The sequence below is a fragment of the Camellia sinensis genome, chromosome 8 (assembly GCF_055761805.1).
Source record: "Camellia sinensis isolate YWXY chromosome 8, ASM5576180v1, whole genome shotgun sequence".
Lineage (NCBI taxonomy): Eukaryota > Viridiplantae > Streptophyta > Magnoliopsida > Ericales > Theaceae > Camellia > Camellia sinensis.
The window spans coordinates 11,302,693-11,316,397 of record NC_138968.1 but is presented as its reverse complement, the minus strand read 5'-3'; the positions used below and the strand labels follow the sequence as shown (position 1 = coordinate 11,316,397).

General features: G+C 33.0%; 1 long non-coding RNA gene across 1 annotated transcript; it reads right to left on the bottom strand.

Moving 5' to 3' along the window:
• Positions 1-6,121: 6,121 nt before the first annotated feature.
• LOC145796813 (uncharacterized) lies at positions 6,122-12,528 on the bottom strand. Its single transcript, XR_014337346.1, has 2 exons — positions 10,094-12,528; positions 6,122-7,423 (listed from the first exon to the last, which is right to left on the bottom strand). It is a non-coding gene; the product is annotated as an uncharacterized LOC145796813 (long non-coding RNA).
• Between the last annotated feature and the right edge of the window lie 1,177 nt (positions 12,529-13,705).

Here is a 13,705-nt window from a genome sequence, read left to right as displayed (position 1 = left end):
GGGCCTTAATGTCCGAGGCAAACATAGCAGCCTTGAAAATATCAAAATCAACATCATCAACTGAATCAGAAAGAACGAAACAGAAGAAACAGAAAGTCGAAATGACTAGTAATTCGATAACTTCTGCGAATGAAAAATCTAGGGCGAAAACTGTGAACAAAGAAAGCCGGGAAAGCAATGTGAACAATGGTATACCTACTTGTAAAGAATGTGGGAAACAACATTGGGTATCAGGGGCTTGTTTTAGATGTGGTCAGAAAGGGCACTTGGCTAAATCTTGGTCGAGAACTCATCCGAACAACACCAAGAGGCAAAGAAGGGTTTACACCCTAGTTCCAGAAAATGCTCGGAATACTGAAATGACTGACGCAGGTATTACCTTAACTATGTGCAATTGTTTATACAGGGATTTGTGTGGAAGGTGTATATTCCTTAACTTGATATAGATTGTGGACATGTTAATTGGACCAATTGAATTATTAGAGTTATGAACCTTAGTTATTAACTGTCTTGAAGACTTACTATTTAATGTAAATTTTATGTGAAATGCTCGAAACCCTATAACGAATCACTTGAGCCTTGGGAATTGTTGAGACTTATGGACGATGAGAATTTGCTGGGTTAAATCCTTGTACCGTATTGCAAAATTTAATATGAACTATTAGGTATGACCCTTTGAACTATGCTAGAATTATTAGACATGGGAACACATTATGATTGACTATAGTTTGGGAAATCTGTACAACCATGACTTGAACTAAATTGTTATATATTGACTGACATCATCAAATGAGTAGACCGTGATCTCGAATAATATACATGAATCAGCCACGTACGAAATTTTGAAATTGAGAACCTATGTCAGTTTGGAAGAACGAACTTTTGCTTATGAATTGTGAACGAATGCCTAAATGATAATTGATTTTGGACTCGTACTTGTCTGTATGTTTCCATGCTTGTAATACTATTAGAATTGATGGGATTGAATCATGGTTAATGAACACTTAGAGACTTACTGGTTGATATGAACTATCGTGACTGACCTGTTGAACTATGCTTGAACTGTTAAATATGGAGACACACTATTATTGACTGGATATGGAAAATGCTTAGACTTACATATGCCTATACCTTTGCGTAGGATGTTAATTAATTGAACTCGACACATTCTTTGTATCTACTGCAATTGTATTTAGACTGAGTAAACTTATGACTTGTCGCCTTATCTATTGTATCTGGGAAAACTATTTTGTGTTCATTTGTACATAGACCTCGTGAATCTGTATTGGGAAGGTTATTAGACTCTGGACATGTATATATATATGACTATACCGTTGCCCAGAATGCTTGATATGATTATTTGTTGATAACTTGACCGTTGGGACCATGACTCTGGGAAATTGTTATATTGATTGTGATGCTTACTTCTTGATATGAACAATGACATGCCTGTGCATCCACATGTGAACTTACTTGGAGAATGTAACATTATGTATGACCTGAACTCTTCGATGTGAACTATTGTGATACATAACTCTGATGTGATTTGAGAACCGAGGAACTTAGAACAACTGTAGAACTATTGACTATGCACCTAAGCGAATGAAGTATGAACTAGAACCTTTACCTGATCTAATCTGATAGAACTATGGTTTAATGAGACCTTTGATTACCTGAGAGAACTTCTGTTTGAGGACTCACGCTTGAACTTTGATTTGATATGACTGGGTAGAACTTGCGTCTGCTATGACCTGGTTGAACTTTCATTGATTTGGTCTGAGGAGACCTTTATTGAGAGCTATTATCTGATCGAATACATTATGGGGGATTGTGAATTGCTTATGCTTGAATAACAGGGCCATGTTGCTAAGGGAACTAACCGAATGGGAATTAGAATCAATCTTGAACCCTTAGGAAGAATGTGAACTGTCAACAGCAGACTATGCGATTACGAATAGCTTCTTACTATATGCCTATAACTGATTGGGAAAACATGTGAATGAGATTATGAAATTTTGTAACTTGTGCTTGGAAAATATGGAAATACCGTATGCATGACACGTGGTTAATTACTCCGGTATTACCGTTACTACCATGAACTTGGTTGACTAGAGCATGATTGTTTTGGTGTTACTGTACTTCAAAACTGATAGGATTTGTGGCAACAGACTGGTTGATTATAAACTCTGACTACCTAGGGGTATATGTAATCAGTATGACTGCTTCTGTGTTAACACAAAGTACGATTGAATCTGTGGAAACTGAGGCTGATGAATAGTATATGAATGATTACTTCGGAATTTCGTTTACTGCTATGGGGTTAATGTACGAAATTGCCTTGTATTTCTGCTATACTTTGGGTGACCTAGACTAACTGTAATGGATTACCGAATTGAAAACCAAGTTGAACAAAGATCGGATGAATGACTCGGTAATGAATAATCAAATCTCTGTAACTTAACGGGGGAAATTACTTATGAAAATGGAAACAGTGTGAATCTATGACCCCGATAAGTACTTGATATGAGTAATGTGATTAATAACGTAGTAAAGTTGTGTTCAATTGTATTTGTTTTCTGTATGTCAAAAGGGGATCTATTTTCTGAAATATTATGTGTTGTGCAATGAATAATTGTCTAATCTCTGATATGTATTCGTGTGACTCTTGGTATTATGTGATATCTGTTAGCTGTTACCCTGTATCGAAGGTTCCTTTATGGAACTTATTTCTGTCTGCACTCTGTTACCCGTACTAGAGGCCCTGTCACGGGGGCTCAGCTTCTGTTCTGTTCTGTTACCCGGATTCGGAGGTTCCTTTATGGAACTAGTTATTTATAACCATAACGTGTCTGTATCTATTCTGTATCTGCTATGTCTGCATCTGTTCTGTATCTGTTCTGTTGTGTTAATAAATACACCACATATGTTTTAGCAAGACTTGTGACATCTGTGTATGATTTGGGCAAGAATATGAATATGAACATGTATATGAATGTGTTTCTGAGCAAAATCTGAATACGTATTAGACTCTGTTTTGATACGAACCCTAATCTTTGTATATGATTTGTGATTCTGTTTCGGTATGAAGCTAAGGTCGAGATTGGGTTATGAGCATATTTATGAATATGGTTATGCTTCTGTTTTGTAAAGAATTGCAGTTATATTTTGATGAACATCATTTCTTTTGATATAAGATAACTTGAGTTTGGAGGACCAAACTTTTTAAGGTGGGGAGACTGTAACAACCCCTATCCGTAATTAGCCACTAATCCGTATTTAATGATGCTAATTGAGTGGATCAAATGAATTATTGGGGTTAGTATGTAAATTGCATGATATTTGGCCTTCTATCTGTTACTTATAGAAATATCTGTTTGAAATTCCACTTTAATATGTAAATTGAAAGCCTTATCGGCATCTGAAACCGAAATTGACTACACCGATATGTTATTTGGAATTTTTAGAACCATATGGCAAATTTTATTAAAAATTGATTCAGAACGATTAATTAAGTCATGTTTGGTTAGCCTAATATTCTAACTAATGTATTTTGGCATCATAACTTTATATTCAACACATTTAGCTCCTTTCCCCTCATTCCTTGAGTGCCAAAATCTGAGAGTTTACTTGAGAAAGAGAGAGAGTGCATTCTAGTGAGAGAGAAGAAGAAGAAATTAAAGGTAGAAATTGAAGGCTTTGCTTGAGTTCATTAATTTTGTGCAAGAATCTAGTTAATTCTAGACTCTAGGTAAGATTACAACCTCTAGATTGTGTAACTAAGTCATTTAACATGAAATTTCTTCAAGATTATGAGTTTAAATGTGTATATTGAGCTTAGAATAGAGTTTGAGTTGCAATTCATGCATGCATGTCAATTTTCTTACAAATTGAGCATGATTTCCAAAAATTCTCTCTTGCTTGTTTGAAATTCATCTTCATTTAGGGAAATCATCAAGTACCAAGTTGTTTTGTGGGGTTTGATCATGTTTTGAGGAGTTTGATACATGAAAAAATTCATGCATGTTGTGTTCATGAACATTCATCATGTTTTAAGTTGAAATTGTGAGTTTTTAACAAACTTTTGGGCCATAATTTTATGAAATAATGCTTAATTCATCATGTTCTACAAGTTTACTATGTTATCTCAAGTTTTGGGGCCCAAGGGATGTGTTTTGAAGGTCGGAATTCGAGTTTTGAGCTTGAAGGTGCAATCTGGAAATTCCAGAATATGCATCTACCCTTGAGCGTGGGAGTTCACGCGCGAGCGACCACTCTGTGTGCGTGCACTCCGCTCGAGCGACCAAAAGTCCGCTCGAGTGTGAATTGCAAGCTCCCAGAAGTTTCATGTCGTTTACAGATCGCTCGAGCGAAGGAATGTGCGCTCAAGCGACCATTCACATTTTGCATGTCCGCTCGAGCGAGGAAAGCTACGCTCGAGCGTGGACCTTGTTTTCAGAAATTTTGCCTAAGTGTTCCAAGGCATGTTTTGGCATCCTCATTGCATCTTAGGCATTCCTAAGCCTTAATTAAGCCATAGTAATAAGGTTATGGATTAGAAACACACTAAGAAAAGAATGTACTAAATTCCGAGACTGCAAGTGTGTGTTTTAGGCATTATGATAAGAAAGAATAAGAACCAATGCAATGAAAGCTAAGCCTTAATGGCCACTTGAATGTGTAATGATAAGACATGCTTGTGTTATGTATTTTGTGATTGTAGGTCAAGACTCGAGGATTGATTGACCGCTTACTGGAACCACTGTGAGTAACGTTATCGTAAAGATACGTTTATATGAAATTATGTTCCAAATGAAATGTGATAAGCTATGATTTCTGAAATGATATCTGTTTTCGTGAACGAATATTCCATGTTTGAAATCTATTATGGCATCCATAGATAGTCCCAAGTCATGGGGGACGGCATGAAAATGCGGGTCCATGACATACAAGTAATTACGAGATCTCGTTAGCCACTTCATTGTGGTGATATGTGCTTAATCGGTATCCGGAACCGATTACTCTAGTCGGAACACGTTCTGTGATGTGTTCCATGGGATGTACCATTATTATGTTCTAATATGAGAATGATTATGCTATGATCTGTTTTCTGCTTATGATATGTTCGGATTTCGTTCACTAACCTCTTTACCTTAATGTTATTCACTGGGCTTTAGCTCACTGTTTGTATATATATATATATATGTATGTATAGGTGAGCATTCTAGAGTTCGAGCCTGAAGGCTTTTGTTTGGATCTGTGGTCCGTTATCAGCCAACTATTGTGCCTCACGTGGAGGTTTCCGAAGCGTCCTGTGTTTAAGTTCTGTGGTTTCTGTTTATATAAGACTTGATTTGATGTCATTGACTGTACTTAAAATACTGTAATGTGTGTGGGTATAATGTATGAATGATTTTTGATTATGTATATAAAGTTTTAAATATTCTTTTCATATAAGTCAGCACAACTCATTAGATAACTATATTTATGTATTTGCTTCCGCTAGCCCCTTAATTTTGTTAAGCTGTTCAGAGGCCTTCGGTAATCCAACGATTACTGGCCGGTTACGATGCTAAACCTATAGGGGCGGGTTTGGGTCGTGACAAAAGTCCTATTTTTCCTTTCAGCAATTCCATTTTGCTAAGGTGAGTAAGGAGTGGTGGATTGATGAATTATTCCATGTTCTTTACAAAACTCATTAAAAGGTGATTCATATTCACCACTTCTATCACTTCTTAATTTTTTGATTTTCTTACCAAGTTGATTTTCAACTTCATTTTTATATTGAATGAAAGTTTCCAAAGTTTCATCCTTGGATCGAATTAAATAAACATAACTATATCTAGTATAGTCATCTATAAAAGTTATAAAATATTTTTTCTCACCTCTCGTTTGAATTGATTTAAAATCATAAATGTTACTATGAATTAATTCAAGTGGTTCCGTACTTCTTTCAATTGAATGAAAAGGAGTTTTGGATAATTTTGCTTCAACGCAAATTTCACATTTATGATTTGAATCAATGCCAAATTTAGGTAAATATTCCATATTAATTAATCTACGTAAAGATCTATAATTAACATGTCCTAGTCTACCATGCCATAAATTTGAAGACTCAAGCAAATAAGAAGAAAATGTATTTTTATTAATAACTGAGGGTACAACGGTCATTACATTTATCTTGAAAAGGCCATCAGACATGTAACCTTTCCCTACATACATCCCATTCTTAGTAAGTACAAATTTATCACTCTCAAATACTAGCCTAAACCCATTCTTAATCAACAAAGATCTGGAAACAAGATTCTTGCGAATGTCCGGTACATGCAGCACATTGTTGAGAGTGAGTTCCTTTCCAGATGTCATCTTGAGAACAATCTTCCCTTGCCCTTCAACTTTGGAAGAGGAGTTGCCCATAAAAAGTTGTTCATCATTGTCCACTATAGAATAAGATGTGAACATCTTTTGTCGACACAGATATGGTGAGTAGCACCAGTGTCCACCCACCATTCTTTAGGATTTCCGATAAGATTTGCCTCGGAAACAACTGCAGAAAGATTGATATCATCTACACCATTAGAAATATTATCCACTTCGGTCATATTGGGTTGAGCAGGCTTCTTGTTTGTTCTTATTTTGCTTTTGTCTTTGCTACGACAATCTTTGGCCCGATGTCTCTCTTTGTCACAGATGTAACATTTGCCATTAAACTTGTACTTTTTATTCTCTTCCCCTTTAGAGCCTTGTGATGAACATTCTCCAGAAAACTTCCGTTTTTTGGTTTTTGAAGCATGTTCCACCACATTTGCTTTAGATACCATAGGATGCTTACCAGCCCGTTTTTCAGAATTGCGGTTGTCCTCCTCAATCCTCAAACGCACAATTAATTCTTTCAAAGACATTTCTTTGCGCTTGCGTTTGAGATAGTTCTTGAATTCCTTCCAGCCTTGTGGTAATTTCTCAATTAAGGCAGCAACTTGGAAGGATTCACTAAGAGACATGCCTTCTGTGTGAATGTCATGCAGAATGAGTTGGAGATCTTGAACTTGGCTGATCACAGTCTTAGAATCAACCATTACAAAATCTAGGAATTTACCAACCACAAATTTCTTTGAGCCGGCATCTTCCGTTTTGTACTTTTCTCAAACGACTCCCAAAGTTCCTTTGCTGTTTTGATTGGACTGTAGACGTTGTGTGTTGTCAAGTCCGTTCAAGATGTGATTTCAGCAAAAGAAATCAATATGTTTCCAGGCATCAACCACAGCAACCACTTGCCAGTCGGTTTCATCCTCTTTCAAAATAAGAGCATCCTCATAGAGGAAACGAGACAGGTTCAGAGTTGTAAGATAAAATAACATTTTCTGTTGCCATGTTTTAAAATCAGTTCCTGAGAACTTCTCTGGCTTTTCACCGTGATTTACCGGTACTGTCACAACAGAAAAGGGGGTTGGCGTCATTGCAGCCACAACAATAGTACTTGTTTGAGCATTTGTTTCAGTAGCCATTAATTTTAATTTATAAAACAAAATTAATAATTAGAATTTATACTACACAGAAATTAATCCAAATTCACAGAATTAAATTCTGTAAAAATAAAAGAAACAAGAATGTAACTTTTATTTTTCAATTAATTTGAAAATAAAATAAAATTTTATTTAACCAAATTAATTTCACACAGAAAATTAAATTTCTGTAACACTTCAATAATTAAAACACTGAAACAGAATTTTAATTAATGAATACTCAGAAAATAATTTCTAAAAACCAAAATTAATTTCTGAAAAAATTCTACAAAAATATATTCTGAATTGTTAATGATACCAGTATATTACAACTAGTTGTCAAAGAAAATAGACAGTATATTACTACTATCTGTCAAATAGCATATAAACACTATTTGTTTTTCCAACCAGAATATTATTTTGTAAATCCACAGAAAATAATTTTCTTAAACGAAGAAAGAGAAAAGGAAACAAACGAAAAATTCTGTAAACAGAATAATTCGAATGTGTCTTAAGATTGTAGGAACAATCTTCTGTGTAAAAAAAATAAATTGAAACTAAATCAAACAAAATAAATAAATAACGTACCGAATTTATTTATCGAACCGAATTAAAAAAATTAAAAGACCAAGTCGAGTGTATGACACTCTGTCTTTAAGACAGATTCGCCCCGCTACGGTGCTTATGGTTGAGTGGCATCTATCTCCCAGGATACAATGATCTTCACAAACTTGTAGTAGCACTCCACACAAATTTGTACGGCGAACTAGAACCTTGTGCTCTTAAATTCTCTTTATTTTATCTCTAAAACTAGAATGAAGATTAAAATGCAAAGGAGAAAATTCTGGACAGCAATATGAAAGTTGCAGACTGATTTTCGGATACAATAACACTGCTGGAATGTTGGTATTTATAGGCACACAAGTGTTGTCCGAACAGGTATAAAATTCAAATGAACAGGTGTGGTTTGAATCCAATAGATGCTGTTTTGAAAACAAACAGATATGCTAACTGTTTTCAACAGATTTAACTACTACAGTTGAAACTGTCTAGATTTATGAATCTGTTCGGAAGTAACAGATCTATAACTAATGGGCAGTTAAAACCGAACCTACTGGGCAGTTTTTCAGTTTGAATCTGAGAGGAATTTCGGACAGAAGGAGACTTAAATGTTGGACAAAAATTTGGAATTCAAAAAAATATTTGAATTAAATTCCCGCAATATTTTTTTTAAAAAAAATTCAAACGAATTTTATCCAAAACATTAATACAAGAACCAACCCCTTGGGGCCCAACCCAAGTGTTGTAGGCTAGAGCTTATAGACTCAACAAAACTCTTTTAAAGTTTCAATGTGGGACAAGTCTCACAAGGAAACCCACATTAAAAACTTTAAATGTTCATTCCATGAACCCGAAAACGACGTCATGTCCCTATTCACTCATAAATGGTTTTGACGAGTCGCTTTCACCGTGTGACTTATTACATGGCAAGGAACACTTCACCTCTTCAAATCCGTCCCAAAAGACGTTCGGGACCTACTCAATTTTAAACTCAAAATTGACTCAAAATAAACCTTATAAAATACCATTTTTCTAACATTATCTTCATTTGTTTCTTTTTATTATTTGTATTAATGGTGTGTGCCCCCACCAGAGGTGTCACTTTCAATTTGCAAAATAAAAAAATTGATTTAAATTTGAAGGTTTTGGGGGTGAACTAAAAAAATCGTGATATCCACATCAAAAAAGCTATTTGCTAGGTCACTGTCTAAGAGTTTCTTCAAGTAACGGAATGGAATAAGAAATATGGTGGTTTGAAATGATTTAAATAAGTGTATTTTTTAATTTTTTATGAAAAGATGTGTAGAAAAGTAGAGAGGTGATGTGATAAAAAAAAGATAAAAAGTGTGTAATTATTAGTACACCCCAAACAATGCCTATATCTGACTTTGAGGCGTGTTGATCGTAGAGTCCTCCAGTCTCAGATCAGATTAAAATGTTTCGTCAGATTTGTGAAATTTCATTATAGGTCTCATTTTAATAATTTGAATAGTTTAATATATAGAACTCGTCGAGTACTATGTGTTTGTAAAAAATTATGTTGATCGGATATCGATAGCTATCTCATTGGATCAATTTTCTGTCAACTGTTTATTTTTTTACCGTTCTTTTTTTATACAAAATTGATTTGATCATGTAACTATTGATATCCGATCAATGTGATTTTTTACAAGTATATAATACTCGATGAGTTTTACACATTGAACTGTTCGGATTATCGAAATAGAACCCGTGATGAGCTCTTATAGGTCCAATAACACCTTCTAATTTTAGATCAGACTAAAGAGAAGCCACGCCTTATCTTTAAAATGTTAATTGTGTCCAAAATCAACAATATTTTGACTGATTAGTAATTCTAACGATTTTTTTTCCTTAAAAAAGTTTGTACGAAATTGTGTGTTTAATTTAATGGTGAACTACAAATGAAAGAGACAATTTTCCAACATGAATTGTGATTTGCACCCTCTATTCATTTTCTGTTTTGTTTATATATCAAAAAAATTAAAAGAATAAAAACCTGCTCATGTACTTACGGATCTTACGAAGCCTGCTCATGTACGTGGCTTACACAGTGGTTGGAACAAAGGAAAGACACATTTGATTGTTTATTCCAATGTGGTAGATAGACAGAGGCATATATCTGCACTGACCAATCAATAGTTCAAGTCAACCACTCCCATAATCCATTTTCTCTTCGGAGAATTCCTTTCAACTATTCATGTCAAATTTTCTCCAAATTGTTTCCGAAAATTATTTTCAAATTTTTTTCTAAAAACAACCCTTCAAAGGAAATTCTAAAAAAATGTTTTTGAATTTAAAAAAATTACTTTCACACAGTATAAAAGTAATTTTTATTATTTTTGAAAACACAAAACGATGTGCTCCAATACTTTCAAAATAATTATTAAGTAATTTTAGAGCATCATATTACATTATCAATAATGATTCATCTCTCTAATTTTGAAGCTCTAATTGAGCAATAATGAGATAAAAATTCAAAAAAAATAAAAATATTTAAGGTCAAAATATCACATCAATAAGTGAAATCCACTCTCTTAAACTCTTTTAAAGCTGATAGTTAAAAACTACTAAACATTTTTCTTACATTATCCCTGCAATACTAACAATCAATAATGTAGAGAAAAACTTTACGGATGAAACATTGACGGATGGCTCGTGTGTTTTGTACCTTTTCAAAATGAGTACTATGCTATAAGATAAACACACTTTTTCAAAATGATATTAGATATCTGAAATTATCTGGGGGCAATTTAGGAAGTTAGTAAAAAGTTAACTTTGAGGGGCGATTTGAGATATTCTAAATAAGTGTATTTTTTTAATTTTTATAAAAAAATATGTAGAAAAGTAGAGAAAGTAATTAAAAAAAAAAATAGAGAGGAAATGTTGAGAGATGTTGATTGATACAATCCAAATAAGTATATGTATGTAAAAAAAAAAAATATTTTTTTAGTGCATGTCAAACAAGCCCTTAACTTTTAACTTATTTTGAATCACATCACTTTTCATATTTTTTACATAAAAAGCAAAAAAAATAAAAAAATCAACTTTTAATCATCTTTCCAAATCACCCTCTAATAAGTTATTATTTTTTGGTGCCGAGTCATGAATTCCATGTCTATCTGGTTAGTACTTGGTCAAAAATTACTAATTATATTTTCATCAAATTTTTTTTATTCATTTAAATAACATGTTAAAAGCTAAAGGTAATCTGAATTGAAAATGAAATCTTACACACTCTCTCTCCCCCTCATCCTCTTCATTTGATGTCAGAAAAGCTTCAAAGTTCTTACTTTTTAGTACACCATTGCTACATATGAGCATGGTGGTACTGAATATCAGATGATCATAATATTATTACCAATTAATCATAACTACTTTTCATTTTTTAATATTCATTATTAAACCAGTAAAGAAAGACTAGCATTTAGCAAAAAATATTAAATGAATTGCTTTCCATTGAACCAGGGATAATGTTATGATAAACCTTAAGAACAGGAAACCAATTAATAATACTTAACCCTAGCTTGATCTCTCACACTCATGGTTTCAAATATCAGGTAATATGGTATTTATACAATTTGTTATATTAGTCAAAATAAAAATCATTCGCGATACTTAATTTCCGCTACTCATAATGTTGTGATAATCTTGATACTGTTATTTAAATAAATCATAATCTGATTGCTCTAATTAATTAACCATTTAATGTTGTGACCATCTAACATGATCTCAATGTTCAAATTAGTTGTATCAGCCAAAAAATCCGTCTTTGAACCTTTCCTTTCCTGTTGTAAAACACTCATAATTATTGGATCTCATGTGAAAATATTGAAATATGAAAATTTCATGATATATTCAATAGTCGTGAGTGTTTTTGAAACATGGTGAGAGAGATTTATAAATAGAGAATTCTGTATTAATTCTACAAAGATGTTGAGTCAGTTAATAAATCCATCATAGATGTAGGTGGTTAATAGCAGAGTGAGAAAAGTGGAAGAGAACTTATCTGATATCAACTGAGAGAAGAAAACTGACATCTACCATCCCAGGGGAGTCTAATGTTAACCTCCATTTTTAACATTGCTTGGTCAAATGAGCAACTCAGAAACAGCAGCTCCATCATCACCACCATGCATGTACATACATACATCTATATATATTTCACTGACTTTTGGTTTTAAACATAGACACATACGCATGTAATTACACGCAGTATGTATCTGAATACTTTTCTAAATATTTTTTCTGAGTATATAGCATTAATAAATATGCATACATATATATATAGAAGTGAAAATTTTTAGAAGCAAAAGATTGGAACTGCTGTTTGGAATACTCATTTGAGCAAGAAACATTACCAGGAGGGATCCAATTCACTTGCATGGAACCACATGTACACATACTCTCTTCCTCTTTATCTTTATCTCTCTCTCTCTCTCTCTCTCTCTCTCTCTCTAAAGCATTCATAAGGATGACCAGCAGTATCACCTTGTTATAAATAGAAAAAATGATTCAGAATTACAAGAATACCATCCTCTGTTTTTTCAATTTGGATTTGTGGAGAGAACAAGTGGAAGAAATTAAATGCAACTTTTTATTTATTTATTTATTTGTTGTTTTGTATCTTTGCAATTTTGTATCTTCTCCCTCTACACATTCATACTTGCACCACCCAAAAAAAGGGGAAAAAAATGTTATCGATTTTGTCCCCTCACCATTTTGTAATATTAACGTGTATATGGATATTTATAATTAGTTTATTTGCTTGGATATAATTACCAAGGAAATAATGAAAAATAAATAATGCTCATGTTTGGCATGGGTTATTAGGCTAAAATAGACACAAAAAGATAAAATAAACTAAAAAGTTAATAAGATAAAATGTCACATTTAAACTATAATCATTTCATTTTTTTCTTATAAAAATAAAAAAAAAAGCCAAAAAAACTCAATTCAAACCAGTTTTTTTAGCCCCAGCCGAAAAGTCGAAAAGCTAAAAAATCAATTCACATTCCAAACGAAATCTTAGTCTTCATTTGGCATTAGTTTTTTTAATTGACTTTTTCGTGTTTAGACTTTTTTAGTTTCGTTTGACTTGATTTTTTTTAATTTTTATAAATAAAAAAAATATAATAATTATAATTTAAATGTAATATTTTATATTATTCAATCATTTACCTAATTTTACCTTTATGCTTTTTGAATTAAAAATGAAATGCCAAATGATGCTCTTAACACGGCCACGTTAATAGCAATTGGGTTGGTTGTTGAGGTTCAAACTAACATTCCAATGAACCAACTACAATTCCACGGCTTCTCAACGTCCAAAACTGACTGTCCAGTTTCCAGTCACATCATCTACTACTTTCATACTTCAAGAACACCTTTCCACTGTTTGGATTCTTCTTTCAATTCCCAAACTACCCTTTCAAGCAACTACCCCCCAAAAAAAAAAAAAATAAATAAAAATTGATTAAGGCCAAATTTTACATGTGGCCAAAAAGTCAAAAAGTTAAAAAGTCAAAAAATTATTCAAAAAATTAAAAAATTATCACTATTCACCAAAAGTCAAAAATTACGGCTGCACAACTTCAAATCCTAATTTTTCTATACACACTAATTTA